Source organism: Dryobates pubescens, chromosome Z, assembly GCF_014839835.1.
Source record: "Dryobates pubescens isolate bDryPub1 chromosome Z, bDryPub1.pri, whole genome shotgun sequence".
Taxonomy (NCBI): Eukaryota; Metazoa; Chordata; class Aves; order Piciformes; family Picidae; genus Dryobates; species Dryobates pubescens.
This window is the reverse complement of record NC_071657.1, coordinates 27,920,349-27,939,126: the sequence shown is the minus strand read 5'-3', so window position 1 is coordinate 27,939,126 and position 18,778 is coordinate 27,920,349.

Sequence of the window (18,778 nt, the reverse complement as noted above, 5' to 3'; positions counted from 1 at the left end):
TTCACAAGAGTGCAACTACTTCTCCAATGATATCACAATGCCTGAAAAAACGCTGCTATGTTGGCCAAAACTCCCAACTGAAACATAAACTCAACATGAACACCCTTTAATCAGCATAGTTTTCTCTTCTGGGAAGCTGCTTCAGGCAGTGAAAAAAAACCCAAAAAACAACATCTTCTAGCGCAATAAAGGTTTCTTCAAACCTGAGGTATTAATAGGGAACTTTGGCTTGGCAGATGAGGGGTATCTGACCATGCTGAAGAAGTGCTGTCAGGAGGCTCTGACATAGAGCAGAAAATGACTGAGACCCCTCCCTGGTTGAAGAAACTTTTTTTGTTTAAATTTGCAGCAGCTAAGAGAAGTAGTGACAGACTGGAACAGGCGCTGGTTTTCTTCCACTTGAGATTATTTTAGCCCTTCTGCTGGTTTCAGAATACTTATAAGGGCTGTCTTGTCTGAAATACAGCAAGACCAACATCTCAAGCTTCTAGATGCTATTGCAGTAAAAAACATTTTCTTTTGCATGGATGTGCTTTTTGCCACAGTGTATCCTCTTACTCTCCAAGCAGAAGCTGGTGATAATTGCAGGGATTGATTCACACTAACTGATTCACATTCACTGATTCACAGCAGGCCATCCTGGTCCTGTCATGGTTTGAGTTCAAAATAATAAATTCTGTTCAGTGATTTTACTTTTCAACTCAGTCTGTTCTAAGTGACTGCACTGTCTGATACTTACAGCGTGTTTTCACGGTGTCTACTTCTGCAGTAATAATGCTTGGCGTTTCTAATTAGTACCAAGGATTGGTGTGCAGACCAAGTTTACTGACTAATGTTGTGTACCGCTTAATGTTGTGTACTGCATTGAGGGGTGCAGAAAGTAAAAGGCTACACCTGCAGGGAAGAGTGGACAGGACAGGTGACCCTAAACTGACTGACAAAGTGTTTCATTCCATGTACTTTATATTCAGTATAAAGCTGAGAGATCACAAAGGTCAAGCTGTTCTTCAATGGCTAGCATTCAAAGAGTACTTTTATCATTCTCCTTTCAATCCCAACTCAGGAATCCAGTTCCAGAATCCAGTTCCTGTCTGCTGCTGAGTTCAGTCTGGGACTTACCCAGTGCCTGCCCACAGCATCAGTGGCAGTGGTGACATAACTGCCATCAGGGAAGTTGGATTCGATACTGGGATTGTATATATTTGTGGTTTTGTGGTTTTGGTTTTTTTCTTTAATTAAAGCCATTTTAGTTTTCTTTTCCAATTCATAAGTCTCACTTTTTTTCCCCCTTGGTAAGAGATGGGGGTTAATAGGCAGCATTTGTCACTCATTTAGTGGCCAGCCCAGCCCTAACCCTTGACAGGCGCTTTGTCACGATCTAAGGAAGACAATGTCTGCAAAATGAACTTCTAAGTTTTTTTCAGCTCTTAGAAATGACAAAGAGGGTTAAAACAGCCTGGATAGGAAAAAAAACCCAAAGGATTCATTGTGCAACAGCTCCTGGCTGTCTCATAGGTTATACAAGGCAGGAAAAAAGAATCATATTTACAGTTGCTGGTTGGGAGAGTTCTGGTTTTATTACTGGCAGTAATAAAATCACTAGTCTTTTTAAAACCTATTTCATTATAGAAAGCTTGAAATAGAAACTTTCTACTAAATTGTAGAAGAGGCAAGTGACAGCAAAATCTAGCAAAGCTTAAGAGCTATTTTGAAGTGAAAGTCACCTTCCCACCCAGGTATCCAGCTCCACACTGGGCCAGTGAGATGCAGCTCTAACCTGGCAAGGGCTCATTTCCTGGGCTGAGTGCACATGGGCAGCTCAGTGCTGCTAGATGGACCTCATGGCCCTCTGGTTAGAAAATATAAAGCTTCAGAAGGAAGAGGAAAACCTGAAATTTGCTGGTTACAGGCCTTTGTTTCACTTTTGTGAGGTAAGGAGGCCACTAAACACTCGTGAGCTACTATTAAAACCTGATGATCAGTCTTGATGCTCTGTGAAACTTGGAACAAGGCAAGGACCACAAAATGTGTTAAAAGCCATGATCCAGATGAGCTATTTAATGCTTGTCAAATTCTGATGTTGCCTTTTGTCATGTGGAAATGGTGCAGTACTGAATTAGCTAAGACTGCTTCTCTAAGATGCTTCTCTAGGATGCTATGGATAAGTTGGGGTTGTTTTGAGCAGAAAGAAGCCCAGTGTTTACTACAGACACATTAAAAATAAGAGTGAAAGTAGAGGTTGTTGTTCTTTAAGATGAATAATCTTTCCATTTTGGTTTTAATTTATTTGTCTAAACAAGGCACAGTTTGTGCCCCTAAGTGTTAACAGTACAAAGGCATCACTGACGAATATCTAACCCTTGTCCACTACACAATTGAAAAGAATTATTCATCAAAGATATTTCTTTGACACTGTTGACATTTCTTTTTCAAGTAATTTTATTGTGGTTTTTGTATTTCCAGTGATAAGGAGGAGGAGAAGATTGCCATGAGCATATAAGCCTCATAATTGTCATGTGGTAATTGAACATTACAGAATCACAGAACTATAGCACGACTGAAACAGAAAGCAACCTCTGCAGATCAGCTAGTCCATTTCAGAGTAGGATCATCTAGAGCAGGCTCCTCAGGGCCATGTCTGTCAGGTTTTGAATAGCTCCAACAACAGAGATACCACAACTTCTCTGGGTAACCCATGCCAGTTTTCAGCCACCATTTCAGCAGAGAAGTTTTTTTCTACATTTAAGAAATTTGAATTTGTGCTCATTTCCTATTGTCCTGTCACTGAACATCACTAAGACAAACCTGTCTCTTTCTTCTCTCTCACATTAGATATTTATGCACACTCATAAGATGTCCTTAGAGCCTTCTCTTCTTCAGTATGAACAGTTCCACTGTCTCAGACTCTCCTTGAGTGGGAGGCACTCAAGTTCATTAATCATCTTCATGGCCCTTCACTGGACCTTCTCTAGTATTCCCATGTTTCTCTTGTACCAGGGACACCAGAACATGACCAGCACTCTAGATACACCTCACCACTGCTCAGCAGAGGAGAAGAATCACTTCTCTTCACCTCCTGCCAATGTGATTCACTGGAAGCTGTTGGCATTCTTCAGTACAAGGGCACTTTGATGTTTTATGGTCAATTTGATGTCTACTCCCAGGCCTGCAGAAGTGTTTTCCAGCTCCTAGTGTGTGTCTGGGGTTATTTCTCCTCAGGGGAAGGAAGCTGCCCTTCCCTTTATAGAACTTTGCAAAGTTATTCTGAGCCCATTTCTCCAGCATGTCCAGGTCCCCCTGATTTGCCAGTCACTCCTTCCAGTTGTGTATCATCTGCAAATTTGGTGAGTGTTCTCTCATCTAGCCCATATTTCCTCAACTAGTCTATCAGGATACTATGGGAAACAGCATCAAAAGCCTCTCTGATATCAAGATGAGCAACATCCACTAATCTCCACTTGTCCACTGAGTTAGTCATTTCATCATAGAGGGCTAGCCAGTTGGTCAGGAGTGATTCCTCCTTCCTAAATCTGTGCTAACGACTCTCAGTATTTTTCTTGTCCTTAATACATTGGTAAATTACTAGTAGCCAGGTGTCTGACTATAACTGAAAGTTGACAAGAAACTTGACCTATCAATAAATTGTGTCAATGAACTGAAACTATCTGGAAAGCAAATGTTAGAGACCTTTGTTAGGTTGCTCAGAGAATTCTTGTGTGATCTACTGTAGGTGATCCTGCTCTGGCAGGGGGTTGGACTGGATGATCTTTTGAAGTCCCTTCCAACCCCTAACATTCTGTAATTCAGGTAATTCTGTGCTTCATGATTTTTACTACATGGTATGTCAAGTCATATAATCATAGGTTGGAACGGACCTTAGAGATCATCTACTCCACCTCTCAACAAGACTCAGCTGCTCAAGGCCTCATCCAATCAGGACTTGAACACCCTCAGGGAGAAGGCATCCACAACCTCCCAGGGCAACTTATTCCAGAGTCTCACCACCCTCATACTGGAGAAACACAGAATGCCAGGCTGGAAGGGACCTCAAGGATCATCTGATCCAACCTTTCTAGGTAATGTATCACTTAAATGAGATGCACCATCTGAGACTTAAAACTGTCCAGTGTAGAATAATTTACTACTCACCTTCCAATGTCTAGCTGTTCTCATGGTAAAAAATTTCCTTCTGAAGTCCAACCAGAATCTCCCCAGAATTAACTTGAACCCATTGCTCCCTGTTTTTTTGATGTGATTCCTTGCAAAAAGGAAATCTCCATCTTCTTAGTAGCCATCCATTATGTATTGGTATGTGGTAATAAGGCTCCTCTAAGCCTAAACAAAATCAGTTCTCTCAGCCTTTCCTCCTATGGCAGGTCTCCCAGTCCTCTGATCATTCTCATGGCCCTTCCCTGGACACCTTCCAGCCTGTCCACATGTTTTTTTCTACAGCAGGAACCAAAACTGCACAAAATACTCCAGGAGTGATCTGACAAGTGCTGAGTAGGACAATTAATTCTTTATCTCTGCTGGTGATGCCCTTATTGACGCAACCAAGCATCTTGCTGGCTTTCTTTGTTGCTGCAGCACACTGTTCACTCATGCTGAGCTTGTTAGCCACCAAGACCCCTAGGATCTTTCCCACATGGCTGCTCTCCAGCCAGGTGGATGTCAGTTTGAGCTGCACTCCTGGGTTATGTATTCCCAGGTGCAAGATTCTACTTTCATCCCTGTTGAACTTCATAAGGTTCTTGCTAGCCCACTCCTTCAGCCTGCCCAGATCTTACTGGAAGGTGACTCTCTTCTAGACAGTCAGTCTCCCCACTTACTTTGGTGTCAACAGCAAACTTCATTTGGGTACTCTTGATCCCCACATCCAGACTACTTATGAAGATATTAAGCAAGGTATTAAATCAATATTCTACAGCTGATCATGCACATTATTCTAGCCTTCATTCTCTGTGATTCTCATGCACTTCCTTTTCTGGGCCAGTTCTTCCTGGACTACTTTCTAGTAGCTCAGCTTCAGCTGGAAGACTAGAGAGTATTTCTACAGTATTCCAGCCTGCAGTGGAGTAAGAGAAGAAATGGGTCCTTACCAATATGTCTTCAAAACACTGAGGAATATAATGTCATTTACTTCAAAGTCTTCCACCCCTTGTGGGAGTGATCCAGGTACACTTTAATATTTATACACAATGATTTTAATATAAAATCATATCTGCCACTGTCATTCCAAGTTCCATTCTGGAAGGACAGCAATGCTTAACAAATTACGTGTGCTTTGGGAACCTTAGGTAAAATTCCATGTATTAGGGGTGTGGCCTTTGCTCTTCAGGTTGCAAGTTCTTTAGTGATGTAATATTCAAAGTGCCCATGAACATTCACCAATACATGCTGCTATCAACCATAGAGATTATAATTGTAAAGTGCAAAGGATTGTAAAGTATCTGTAAGGAATGCTGCAGCTGCAGGAAATTTGGGGGTTGCAGATTTAGAATACGCACCTTCATTCAAATCTAAGTGCTAAAACTAGTTTGGATCTGGTCTGATATGTGCTGCTGCCTGTTTCTGCCACCACCATGGAGACATATATGGATGTAAATAAGAACTTGAATAGGCTGTGCTTCTGCATTTCATTTACCCAAATCCTTTTTTTCCCTCACATATGGTATCTAAGAAATGCTTGTGTAATACAGAGTCCAAAAGACTGTTAAAAACAACAAATGTAATATGCAAAGAATTTTTGTTTTTCTGAAATAGAAGGTAATGCATGACTCTAGATGTCCTTTCACACATTTCAAAGAAGCTGGCCCCACTGCTAAATACAGAACTGGTCACATCTTTCATGCAAGAAAGTCACCCTCCTTGTGAGAGAGCAGATGTAGTTCTCCAGTGGTGCCTAGAATAAGTGAATACTCTGTTCCATATCAGAGTTCTGCTATCTGTTCTTCCTTTCAGAGAGCTCATCCAGCTGGCTTATGGCTCTCACAGCTCAGCCAGGAGGGTGGAGGGAAAGGATTTCACCCAAAAGTTTGAGTAAGTTGCACAGATTCATCAGCCCTTTGACATCTGCATTCAAGTTCTTGCCTTTTATTGCAGACCCAGGATAAATGATACAACGGAAAGCCATGGAGCATGTGTACATAGGCCACTGGGAATATATATCAAATACCTTTACAAGTCTTGGTTTACAAACTTTTCTACTGGAATTTGTAGTCTGATAAGCAATTTTGCCACAAAATATAACAATCTGTATTAGAAGCCACATGCTCCATCTGAAAGAAATTCAGGAAGGAAGAAATTCAGGAAGGAAGGATTTTAGGAATTCAAGAATAAATGAAGGAAAGAATTCAGGAAGGAATTCAGGAAAGATGGAATTCAGGAAGGAATGAAGGGTGGGAGGGAGGAATTCAGGAAGGAAAGAATCCAGGAAGGAAGGAAAGGATGTGTGGATTACTGAATGAAATGCTCATTCATAAGCAAGCAAGCAAGTCCCATCCAAAAAATTCCAATTTCAATGTCAGAAGCAAAATTGGACGTGAGGAAGAAGTTCTTCACCGTGAGAGTGGTGAAGCCCTGTAATGGGTTGTCCAGGGAGGTGGTTGAAGCCCCATCCCTGGAGATGTTTAAGACCAGGCTGGATGAGGCTCTGGTCAGCCTGATCTAGTGTGAGGTGTCCCTGCCCATGGCAGGGGGGTTGGAACTAGATGATCCTTGTGGTCCCTTCCAACTCTGACTGATTTTATGATTCCATGATTCTAAAATTCTCACTGAAGCTAGGATTTTACTCTGGGCCTGTGCTACAAAACTAATTTGCATAGTTGTTATTGCTTCATGGCAGGGGGGAAGTCTTAAAATTAAAAGATAGTAGAAAGAGATCATTGCCTTCATGTGGAGAAGGCTATTGTGAAAGAAATTTGCTAATTAAATCCTTAACACTGTTTCCAGATTTTAATGTGAGTTTTGGGAGGGAGGAGAGATTGGATACATTCCAACAAGTGCTGAGCTTTCTTTTGTGTTATGGAACTCTGATCATCTGTCTTTCTCCACATGACTGAATTGGGAACATCTCTAGTTTCTGCTAAATATGGAGTTGGCCAAATAGATTTGCACAAAACAGCAAATTGAGAGCAATAATGCCTAAATGTGTGGGCATTTGGGATCTCATTCACATGAATCCGAAAAGGAAGTCTATGTGCCTGATTCTCACATCATACTTCTACTGTGAGCAAGTTGTGTTGTTAATAATCAACAACAGACTATTTATTTTCTTGCTAGATTCTTTGCATAGACAGTAGCAATTCAATGCATTAAGCACTATCATTTCATGCTTCTAACAAGGGAACATCTAACTCTCAGTACCACATACTTACAATTATTTTACAGGTAAACTATAAAAAGCACAAGTCTTACTCTCATATTTTGTTGTGCCTTAACTTCATGTGTAAGTTGTCTTTGATCCTACAGAGCAGTTTAAACAGATGGAAAAGGAACACATTTAGGTTGCCTGATTCCTATCAACAAGTGCAGAAGTGCCTTCTGAGAAATTACTCAGGATGTATGACTGCTGTTACCATTTTCACCAAATTAATTATCCAAATGTAGCATGGGCAACTTAGCTTTCTGAAACTAATTAACATCAAGTCATGATCAAAATTAATAGTTCTTGGAGGTCTTTCCCATAATCCTTCTTCAAACTACTCTATTACAGTATCACAGTATCACTAAGGTTGGAATTCATTATGGGCCATATCCTGTGTAAGGCGAACCTATTCAAATATCCATAATAGAAAAGAATAGAATAAAACCAGGTTGGAAGAGACCTTCAAGATCATCGTGTCCAACCTATCATCCAACACCACCTAATCAACTAAACCATGCAACCAAGCACCCTAAGGCTATCAGTTCTGACGTTTGACTTGGATTCACAGCAGAATTTGGGTGAAGGGAAGCTGCATTTGTTCAAATGCATACATTTCCACACTTTAGTACCTGCAAAGCCATATAAACTGTTTCTGACATCAAACCTGTTCTAGATGAAATCAGAAACAGCCAGCACAGGTCTGTCATACAACCTTGCCTTTTTTTGCGATAGCAAATAAAATTTCCATTGTCTCTTCTGCACTTTGAAAGGTGGCTAAATACAGATTTATTCTAAGTTAGGTTGGCTCAAAACAGTCATCCCTCAGTGAAATCGCCTGAATTTTTTCACTGGTACATTTTGGCTTAAATTTATAGACTTCTAGAAATGCTGGTTGGATGGGTTGGAGGTCACTGAATCCAACTTCCACCTCAAAGTACTATTATTTCCAGCATTAGACCATGTCAACCTACTTTGCAGTTGTTTTTTGAAAGTCAGATGGTGTTTTACAACAACTATATAAAATAAAAGAAGAGGGAAAGGCCCACTGAAAATATCCAAAGATAGATGGGGAACAGTTTGGTCTGGATTTTAAGAAGGTTTCTTTGTCACCAACTGTCTCTGTGTCCAGTAACAGACAATTAGGGCCCAAATGTGCTTCATGAGACTGCTGACAGAACAGTGGTAACCATCCACTGCAGAGAAGAAAGATGAAAATAAACCCCAGTTAATGTATGTAACAAGCTCCTAGTACCAAAACACTGGGTCAGCAGAAAAAAAACAACCCTGCTCAAAGATTTGTATCTCACATTAGCAGTTTACTGTCCTTTTTGGATTAAATGACCTAATCTAGCACAAGACAGCAAGAATCAACAAGTCATTGCTCACAAACCCTGGCAGAAATACTTGGAAGGAAAAATACTAGAAAACACCCTACATCTTCTTTCCTTCATCTAAGTAGTTTCATCTGATTAAAAGCACATGAAGAATTCTCTGTTTAGAACTTTTAAATTGTGGTGGGTAAATTCTGAAGGATTATGGCTTCCTTGTGAAAGCTTTGGAGATGGATGGCATTGCAGTGTAGGTTGGTATGTGCTGGCTGGGCACAAGAACATGTCACATTGCAACTAATACCAACAACACCCTGAAGGGTGAAAAAACAAGGCAACCCTGCAAATTCAGTGGCAAAAAAAAAAAAAAATTACTCTTTCTGGAGAAGGCAGGAGGATGGTGATCTGCAGAGCTGCAATGAATTACCCTGGGCCCCAGCAGCCTTGTCCTACCCCTTCACCTCATCTGATTCCTCCTTCAACAGCTGCTCTGAATAGCTTTCAGATGACCTCTGACCTGTCCAGATCAGCTGCAGTCATCCTACCTATCTGCCCACAACAAGGCAGGATAGATTTGAATAATGTCAATACATTCCCTGCAAGGGGCCTCTGGTGAGAAGCACAGGGCATTGCTAAAGGGATCTTCTGACTGCTCTAATTACATGCAGAATTGCATGTATCTGAATCATTCAAAAGTAGCTTTGTGGGGTTTTTTTTAGTGATAAATGATTTGTATAGACCACCTGTCTATCTAAAAAAGGAAGAGAAAAAAAAAATGCAGGAAAAATTAGAGGTTTGCAGAGATAAGCATATTTACCATACTTTGGCTACGAAATCATAGTTCTGAATCCACACACATATAACTTATATTTCATCACTCAGTGGGTTTGTACCTAATGTATATACCCAGCAATACATAGCCTTGCTGAGTACTTTCTCATCTGTTCCCTGAAAGCGCTCTAAGAACTTTATATGTGCATTTAGCTTCTTGGGATTAGTGGTGAGTTATATTGAGATGTCTTGAATTAAAGGATGGCAGAGATGTTTGGGGGCTCCTCTGAGTTCAGAATGCTAAAGTTCACAGTTCGTTCCTAAAGCAGCAAGCAAAGGGCTTGTCACACATGCCAAGTTGTTGGAAGCACAATCACATGAGGTTAGAGCAGTCGTCACAACTGATGTTAGGCTCATATCTTGTTTCTGATGACTTTCAGCTGGTCCAGGTCTGGAAACATGGAGCAGCTGTTTTTCAAAGTGCTGTGTAGGCAACATAGATGGAATTCTAGAATAGCTTTACCTAGAAGATCCTTTAAGCTTCACAATTAACCATAGATCCTCTTTAGCTATATTACTCTCCTGTTCACGTGCCTGGCAGAAAGAGCCAGGCATCCAAAGGGAACGTTAGGATCACACAATCTTAAATTTGCAATTCAGGAAAAACTTACCCTATAACTTCTGCACTGAGATTACAGTTTCTCTTTGACATTTACACATATCTTTTGGAATAAATACACATTTATCACTTAAAAACATCAGGTATAAGAACATTTGCCACATCCAGATCACTCCAAAGTTTAGGTTGCTTCCCTTTTAAAGATTTGCACTTTGTTTTTCTTTTGTCTGGTTCCAGCTTTCAGCCACTTGATCTCAATATGAGTTGCTTTGTCTTTTTTTCTGTTAAAAATGAAATTATAAGAAATATTTTTCCATGTAAGCATTTCCAGGCTTCTAAATCTTGTCTTGAGTAAATAAATTAGATTACATTTCTTAAATCTTAATCCATCTCTTATGTTTTATAGACTGAGTTGTGCATATAACATTCCAGCTTCTTGATTTCCTTTTTGAAGTGAGGACATGAAGTCTGTATTTTGGTAATGCTCTTACTCATGTTGGAGATAGATATATTGTCTTTCCTGTTTTGATTGCCTCTTGCTTCTGGCATTCACAAACTTAGCTGCTATGTTTCCATAAGACCACATGCTTCATGGACTGCCTAATAGGATTTTTATGTATTATTCAGACTGATCCATAGGGCAAAGTTCCATATTTTATAAGGATATTCTATCCTTACTGTTTTTCTAACATTATGTTCCAGCACTGATACACTGCTCTAATAGCCAACTGACTCGTAAAATTACATATAGGTGATGTAACCATGCATTTACAAATCCTATGCTTTGTATTCTTTCCTATTTTCTCTAGCACTGATTTAAGAAGCTCTTCCCAAAAACTGTAAATGTCATTGAGCATCATTTGGCTAAAAACAGACCTTTGAGAAGCATGCAGGGAATGATCTTCCACCATACTGCTTCTCCAATTTCAGAATTTTTCAAGCAATTTTTAATATGTGTCTCTCACACTCTCTCTTTTCAATACAGTGCCAAGTCTGAAAGGTATTTATCTGCACACCAAATAGGACTCAGAAACACTCGTGTTTTCCTTTGCTACCACTAACAATGACAAGCTCACACACCATCTGCAGCATTGTAAATGTGCTTGTTGACTATAGCACATAAACACACCAGATTTTAGCTCCACAGGACTTTGTTCAGTATGCAGAAAGCCACTGTTTTCTGTATTTAAATACATTAGATCTTAGGTAGGCTGATGTGCTGCCAAAGTGGTTAAATGGCTACTGCCAGTTCCCACACATTTCACTTACCAATGTCATATTAGCACACAGCAAACCCCAGGGCTGATTTGAGCAATAATGGTGAAATACAATCACAACCATCATGATAAGCTAGCAGCAGTGTTATCTTTCTCAAACATCAAATTTCATCAGAAAAGATACTAATGTTATGCTATGAGGCTTGTTATCAAAAAAACAACCTTAAATTGTTTGATGTAATAACCTTTCTTCAGCTTCACTCAATACCTTTCTGCAGCTTCACTCAATACCTATATCAGGCTACTCAACTTACCTATACACACTGTGATTATCCTATTTACTTCTTCAAATATTGTAATTAAACAGGAAATTTCTGTCCTCTGCTACTCTCTCGGGGTTATTTCATAAGAAATTCAACATTAATAGTTCTTTCCAGCATGAGAGAGCTGTATGAATTTCTTTCATTTCACCCTGGGAAACATTCTTTAGAATTCCTCCCTTTATCCCAACCCTATTCATCAGAGATTTTTAATTATCTAATAGTTTTAGCCTTCCTTAGCAGATAGGTCCATTTCTGAGTTCTGATTATCTGTGTAATTTCTCTGATTTCCATAACACTTTTCTTTGGGTCAGTTTATTTGTTTACTGTTACTGTCAGATGGTTTGTTTATTTCAGCTCTTATTTGCCAGCAAGACCAAGTCAAACTGTAATTTGCCAACCAGGCTTCTGGAGTCCCAGACGAGCAACTTCTTTTTCCCATAGGAGTATGCCACAGGTGTTGGGTCATGAACCCTCACACTACATCTGATACATTCAGGGATGTTCAGTGAGTGGATGATATGTTACCTGCTATGTGTTACAGTGTTCCCACATCATAGAGAGCAGGGGCACCAGCACAGACCTGTGCATGCATCTTGTCATTCAGTCACATTCTTCTCTGCAGGTTCTGCTGGCATCAGTTGATTTGATCTCTTAGCTGCAATAATTAAAGCTTCAGGGCTTCATTTGCTTTGGGCATACATCCTGTGATCCAGGTGTTTACCTAACCCAGATCACATGAAACAGTACCACCTGCAGAAGACTGAAAGAACAGTGTGCCACGGATCCATATATCCTCTCACCACATGAGAAATGTCATCAAATTGGGATGTAAGACCTGCTATCTCTTTGCCCAGGAAGAAAACGCCAGCAGCAAAAGGAGAATCACACACACACACAAAACCAAAAAACAAAACACCACACCCCATCACCCAAAAAAACCCAACAACAAACAAGTTGAGAAGCTTAAGCACAGCTTCCAGGTGGCATGAATTAATGCTCTTCAAGTAATTTTGCTTATTTCTACCACATCACACTCTTCTGGTGTTTTACTTAATACAATGACAATTAAGTAGCAGCTGTGAACTTCAACCCTGAACTTCAACCCTAACTTCAGCTTAACCTTGAGAACTGATATCTTGAATAACCTTGAAAGTGTGGGCCAAGGGCCACATAAGACACCTGATTTGCAGTCCTAGTGAAACATCTGGGTAAACTACAGTTTTAGCATCAACATGCTGTCTTTTCATCCATAGAGACTGTTGAATACCTTCAAACATGTATGGTAGAACAGACATGTGGCAGAGGCTTCAGCAAAGTGAAGGTTATCATTTGCAAACATTACTAGTAAAATGCTTTGTTTAATAAATTCGTTGCTTTGTTTAGAATTGTAGAGGAGATTGTCTTACATACGATCAATAAAAATCACGAAGATGTGTCACCACAAAGATGGCATAAATATTTGAGAAGTTACAACATACTTAGGTGGCATTAAGTTATGTATGTTATATTAATAATTAGGAGCAATGTTTAAGAATATTGTTTTCAGCTAGAGGCATCAAAATAAGTTTAATGTGTAAAACAGCAAAGTGAGATTTCACTGTTTCTGCTTTACTGCACTGTTGATTAAAATCACCCATATGTAACTGTACCTCTTCTGCATAAAACAAAATGGCAGTTGTTACTAAGTATCCATTAAGTTTTGAATTTTGCAGAGAACGTGATTTCTTGACTTTACAGAACACTTCTACTCCATCTGAAGCTAAAACCCTAGTATAATTCAGTACGAAGTGTTAGTTCACTGTATCTCTACACATTATCCTGGGTCCTGAGATAAGTATTGTTCCTGAATAAAGACGCATTACTGGAAGGATAATATACTACAAAATAAGAGTTTAAATTACCACATTAATGAAGAGTTTCTGGTAAAAATCAAGGAGAAGCAAGCAAAATATTTGGTTGATGTTTTACTAAGTAGATTCAGCTGCTGCCTTTCTAAGGCAGTAACATTGTGGGGGTTTTTATTTCCAAATACCAAGCTGATTACATGATTTTGCAAACATTGAACAGAACTGAAAATCAAAAGTTTCTCTTGGGAAAACTTACATAAAAGATTTCAACATGTTGGCCCAGGGAGAAATATTCATTTGGAAAGAGTTTGACAACAAACTGTGGCTTTCCAAAAACTGTGCTTCAGTTGTATGACCAATCTGCTCCCACACAACAAATCTGTGACTGTGTTGCATTACCTGTTATGCACTGTAATCTGACTGGTTGTATTCATTATGCATCCCACCAAAAATGTCCTGGCAGGTGGAAGGTTGCATGTGGCAGCCGAACTACAATTTCCACAAAAAGCATCACAGCAATGAAGGAATTTTTTAACACTGGATGGAGCAAAGGGTAGTGCTTCCCTTTGGAGATGTTGAAAAAAATCCTTTGGGTTAAAACTGCTCCAGTATTTCAAAAGTGAAAAAGCTACGCGAACCTTTGCCCCACCTTCCCAGGTTTGAAGTTCCACTTCCAGGACAAAAAAAAAGCAACAAAAACAAAAACAACAACAAAAAAAGCAGAAAGCTCTTTACATGTTTTAACTAACTGTAGCACTTTGGGCTGGGTGCCCTCTGCTGTGTTCATACGAGGGGTGCTTCCTGTGTCCAGGAGTCCAGCCCAATGGGTGGACACAGGAAGCCAGGTATTTCATTCCATAATACCCTGTTCCACTCTAAGATCTCAGTGGGGGATCTGGCACTCTCTCTTTCTTCCCTTGCTGCCACCCAGTAACTGGGGAGAGATATCTCCCGGCCTTGGGCTGGGTTAGGCCCAAGGCCAGCGGGGAGGATGGGCAATCTCAGATGTGGCCAGCTGAGACTGGCCTAGCAGTGGAAGGGGGTGGGGGAAGGAAGAGCCCTGGGGGTCTTGGGTGTACCCTCAGGTGGGGATGGGGTATCTGTGGGTCTGCTTTGGGATTTCTTTTGTCACTACACTTCTGGCTCTCTGTGAACATTCACCGCTTTCCATTTAAACTTTCCACCACTTTTGCAATCCATTTGTCTGAGTCGTTATTTTTGCCCGTGGTGGGGAGGGGGTCTGCCTCAACCCATCACACTAACTTAGTCAAAGAAGAGCTTCTTTATTAAAAAATGGCTCAAAGGCAGAAACATTCTAGTTCCAGAGAAGAATTCAGCTCCTAAGACTCAATCTGCATAAGTTTTAGAATTGTTTAAGCCGAAAGGGTTCAAAACGGCAGAAGGAATTACTCCAGACTAAAATGGGTCAACACAGTTTTCCAGTAGGTATGATCAATTTGGCTCTATTAATCCTGTACAGTTCAGCTACTTTTAAACTACTTTATTCAGAAGTAGTCCTGAATTAGGGTCTATTTGATCAGTTTCAGCAATATAGGCTTTGGCCTTTACAGATAAAGGTCAAGAGTTTTATGGTGAGATGAAACCCCAAAGCTATTTTCAATATGTATGAGCAGAAGGCTGATATTAAAAGTTCGTGATCTATTTCTGTAATGTCAACACCCACTATTTTTCATATCCTCATGAAGACACGAGAGTCACTGGCACCGTTTCCAAACACCCTAAGTGAGAGACACCCACTAATGAGAGAGAAAGATCTTGTTGCAATGCACCCAGGTGCTGTTTTAGTCCTGTCAGGGAAAGTGAGTCTTTTTTTTTCTGCCACAGCATCTCCAGCAGCAGATCCAGATCAGGGTCTTGATAGAGGGGTACTGGTTCATAGCCATGCTGCAGGACTGGGGCAGGCAGCCCTAATGATATGCTGCTCATTGAGAATGAAGGGACAGTCCTTGCCACCAGGCATCCCATGACAGCTCTTCCCAGCCAAAGAGCCTCTGGAAGGTGGGATGCTTAGGTTCTGACACTGACATCCACTTCTTAGATACTTTCACTGATCATTAGAGAATTTATCAAGTCAGGATTTTTGGCAATATGGTTGCAATGTACATGGATGCACTATCACAGTTCAAATTAGGGATGACATAGATTACTGTGAGCTGTAAAGCTGGGGGGAGAACAATTTGAATTCTGTGTATTTTATTTCATGTCTGAATATAGTGAGAATCACAGAATGTTAGGGCCTGGAAGGGACCTCGAGAGATCATCCAGTTCAACCCTCCTGCTGAAGGAGGATCATCTATACCAGGATCACACAGGAATGCATCCAGGTTAGTCTTGAATATCTCCAGAAAGGGAGACTCCACAACCCCCCTGGGCAGCCTGTTCCAGTGTTCCATCACCCTTGCAGTGAAATAATTCTTCCTCCTGTTTCCATGCAACTTCCTATGCCTCAATTTCCACCCATTGGCCCTTATCCTGTCATTCAGCATTACTGAGAAGAGCTGACTCCATCCTCTTGACACTTTACATATATAAACATTAATGGGGTCACCCCTCAGTCTCCTCTTCTCCAAGCCAAAAAGCCCCAGCTCCCTCAGTCTCTCCTTGTAAGGAAGATGTTTCACTCCCTTAATCACCTTTGTGGCTCTGCACTGGACTCTCTCAAGCAGTTCCCTGTCCTTCTTGAACTGAGGGGCCCAGAACTGGACACAATATTCCAGATGCAGTTTCACCAGGGCAGAGTAGGGAGGGAGGAGGACCTCTCTTGACCTACTGACCACACTCCTTCTAATATACCCCAGAATAAAAGGCTATCAGGTTGGTCAAACATGACTTTCCCTTGGTAAAACCATGTTGACTGATCCTGATGATCCTCTTGTCCTTGATATGCCTAAGGACAGTGCTGAGGACAACTTGCTCCATCACCTTTCCAGGGACAGAGGTGAGGCTGATGCGTCTATAATTACCTGAGTCCTCCTTCTTATGCTTTTTGAAGACTGGAGTGATATTTGCCCTCCTTCAGTCCCCAGGCACCTCTTCTGTCTGCCAGGACTTACCAAAAATGATGGAGAGTGGTCTGGCAGTTACCTCCACCAGCTCACTCAGCACCCTCCAATGCATCCCATCAGGACCCATGGATTTACGGATGCCCAGATGACTGAACTGTTCTCTAATCCTGTCCTCATCAACCAAGGAAATTTTCTCTTTTGTCCTGTCTTTCTCTGGGGCCTCAGGGGCCTTGGGCTCCTGAGGACAGTATCCACCAGCACACCCAGAGACAAGGAAGTTATTTAGCAACTTTGCCTTCTCTGTGTCCTGTGCCACCAAAGCACCCACCTCATTCAGCAGTGGGCCTACATGGCCTCTGGTCTTATCTTTTCTTGCAATGGATTTGAAGAAGCCCTTTCTGTTATCGTTGACCTCCCTCACAAGGCTGAATTCCAAGGAGGCCTTCAGCCTTCCTAGTAGCCTCCTTGCATCCTCTGACAACTGTCTTGTATTCCTCCCAAGTGGCTAGGCCCTCCTTCCATGATCTGTTGACTCTTCTTCCAATTGACTTTGCTTAGCAGTTCCCTACTTAACCATGCAGGTTTCCTGGCTCCCTTTCTTGATTTCCTTCTCTTTGGGATGCTCTGTGAGTTCCTGCAGGGAGTTTATGGCAAACTGACCCAGTCAATACAGATGGGTTTTGGCTTGCTAAGACTGAGCTGATGCTGTTCGCTGGCTAGAAACTTTACTAGAATTAGTATGCATAATGCCAGCCTGCTAGATGCAAATTCTGAAGTTGCTATGGAAAAGAGAAAAAAGAAAAAACAAACAAACAAACAAAACCAACAAACAAACAACAAACCACACTATCCCTTCTTAGAAGCAGCTCAGAACAGCAAGCCAATACACAGGAAAACTGTCTGTCAATCATGTCCATGTGTGTGGGAGGAGATTATCTGCTGTAGCAATCACTGAGTATGAAATGCATTAAAATTAGGGGTGCTGGGACTGATTTTTTTCCCTTCTATCTCACAACTGTTTTATAAGGCTTTTGTGCAGGGCTGTCTCAGGTAGCTGCCACTAGAAAATTTCTGATTGACTAATCAGAACAATGGGAATATTGTGGCACTGCCAGAAGCCACATGATCGTGATCTGTACACAACTGCACTCACCATCACTCTCACAGTAGGAATGAGAGATGTCAGGATTAATTATCTTGCACTGTATTAATTACCCATCTAGAGGGCATGGGTGTGGCACAGGTACTCCTTCTTGTCTGTGTCTGTCTGGACATAGACAAGCAGAACTGCTGTCTATCCTCTAACCTCTTAGGCTCTCTTGAATTAGAAGTCAGCAGCCACACAACTATGCATCAAAATTATGGATTAAAATAGAATTGTCAGCAAACCTTTTACAAACTTTATCGGTTGCTTCTTCTGTTCCTTTCAGTACAGAAAAACTTCTAATGCTAAATTGGGTTCTCCAAACAAGTAAATGGGAAAACATGAGGTCTATTTAGGTGCCAATGTTCCTTTCAGATTTTTAAACCAACTAAATCTCCTTATTGAAAAGCAAGGATGCAAGAGAAATTCATAGTTTTCTTGTAAAGTGTCATTTTTACTCAAAGTAGAAAGAATGTGGACATAAGCTTCTCTCTATTTATTGAAGTAAGCAGGCCTAGATTTAACAAGAAGTAGATTAACAAGAATTTTAATCCTTCTCCTCAACAATGTTAGTTCTTCTAGTACAATTCCAGAATGCGATAAAATGTCTGCTGTAGGGGCATAAACAGTTTTTGCAACACCTTCTTTCTCTGTGGTAGTTCAGGGTGGGTGCCTCCTGCTGCTGCCATACGGGGTGCACCTCTGGTGCCCCAGGTGTCCAGCACAGTGGGTGGACACAGGAAGCTGCATATTTCATACCTGTAATGTGCTGCTCCCTATAAATCCATCTGCAATTCTCATGCTTCCTCTTTTCTTCCCTCGCTGCTGCCGTGGGAGATGCTCCCTATCTGGTAATGGAGGGGGAGTTTTCTCAAGGCCTCTTGGGCCTGGCTAGGCCTAATGCCAGGAGGAGAAGGGGGAAGGGCAATCTCAGATCTGGCCAGCTGAGATTAGCCTAACAGTGGAGGCGGGGAAGAAAGAGCCCTGGGGGTTTTAGGTGTACCATCAGGTGGGGAAAAGGGGAGTGCTGGGAGGTTTCTGGGTATGCTTTGGGATCTTCTTTTGTCACTGTGCTTGTGGTTCTCTGAAAACCACTCACTGCTTTTCCATTTAAACTTTCCATCACTTCTGCAATCT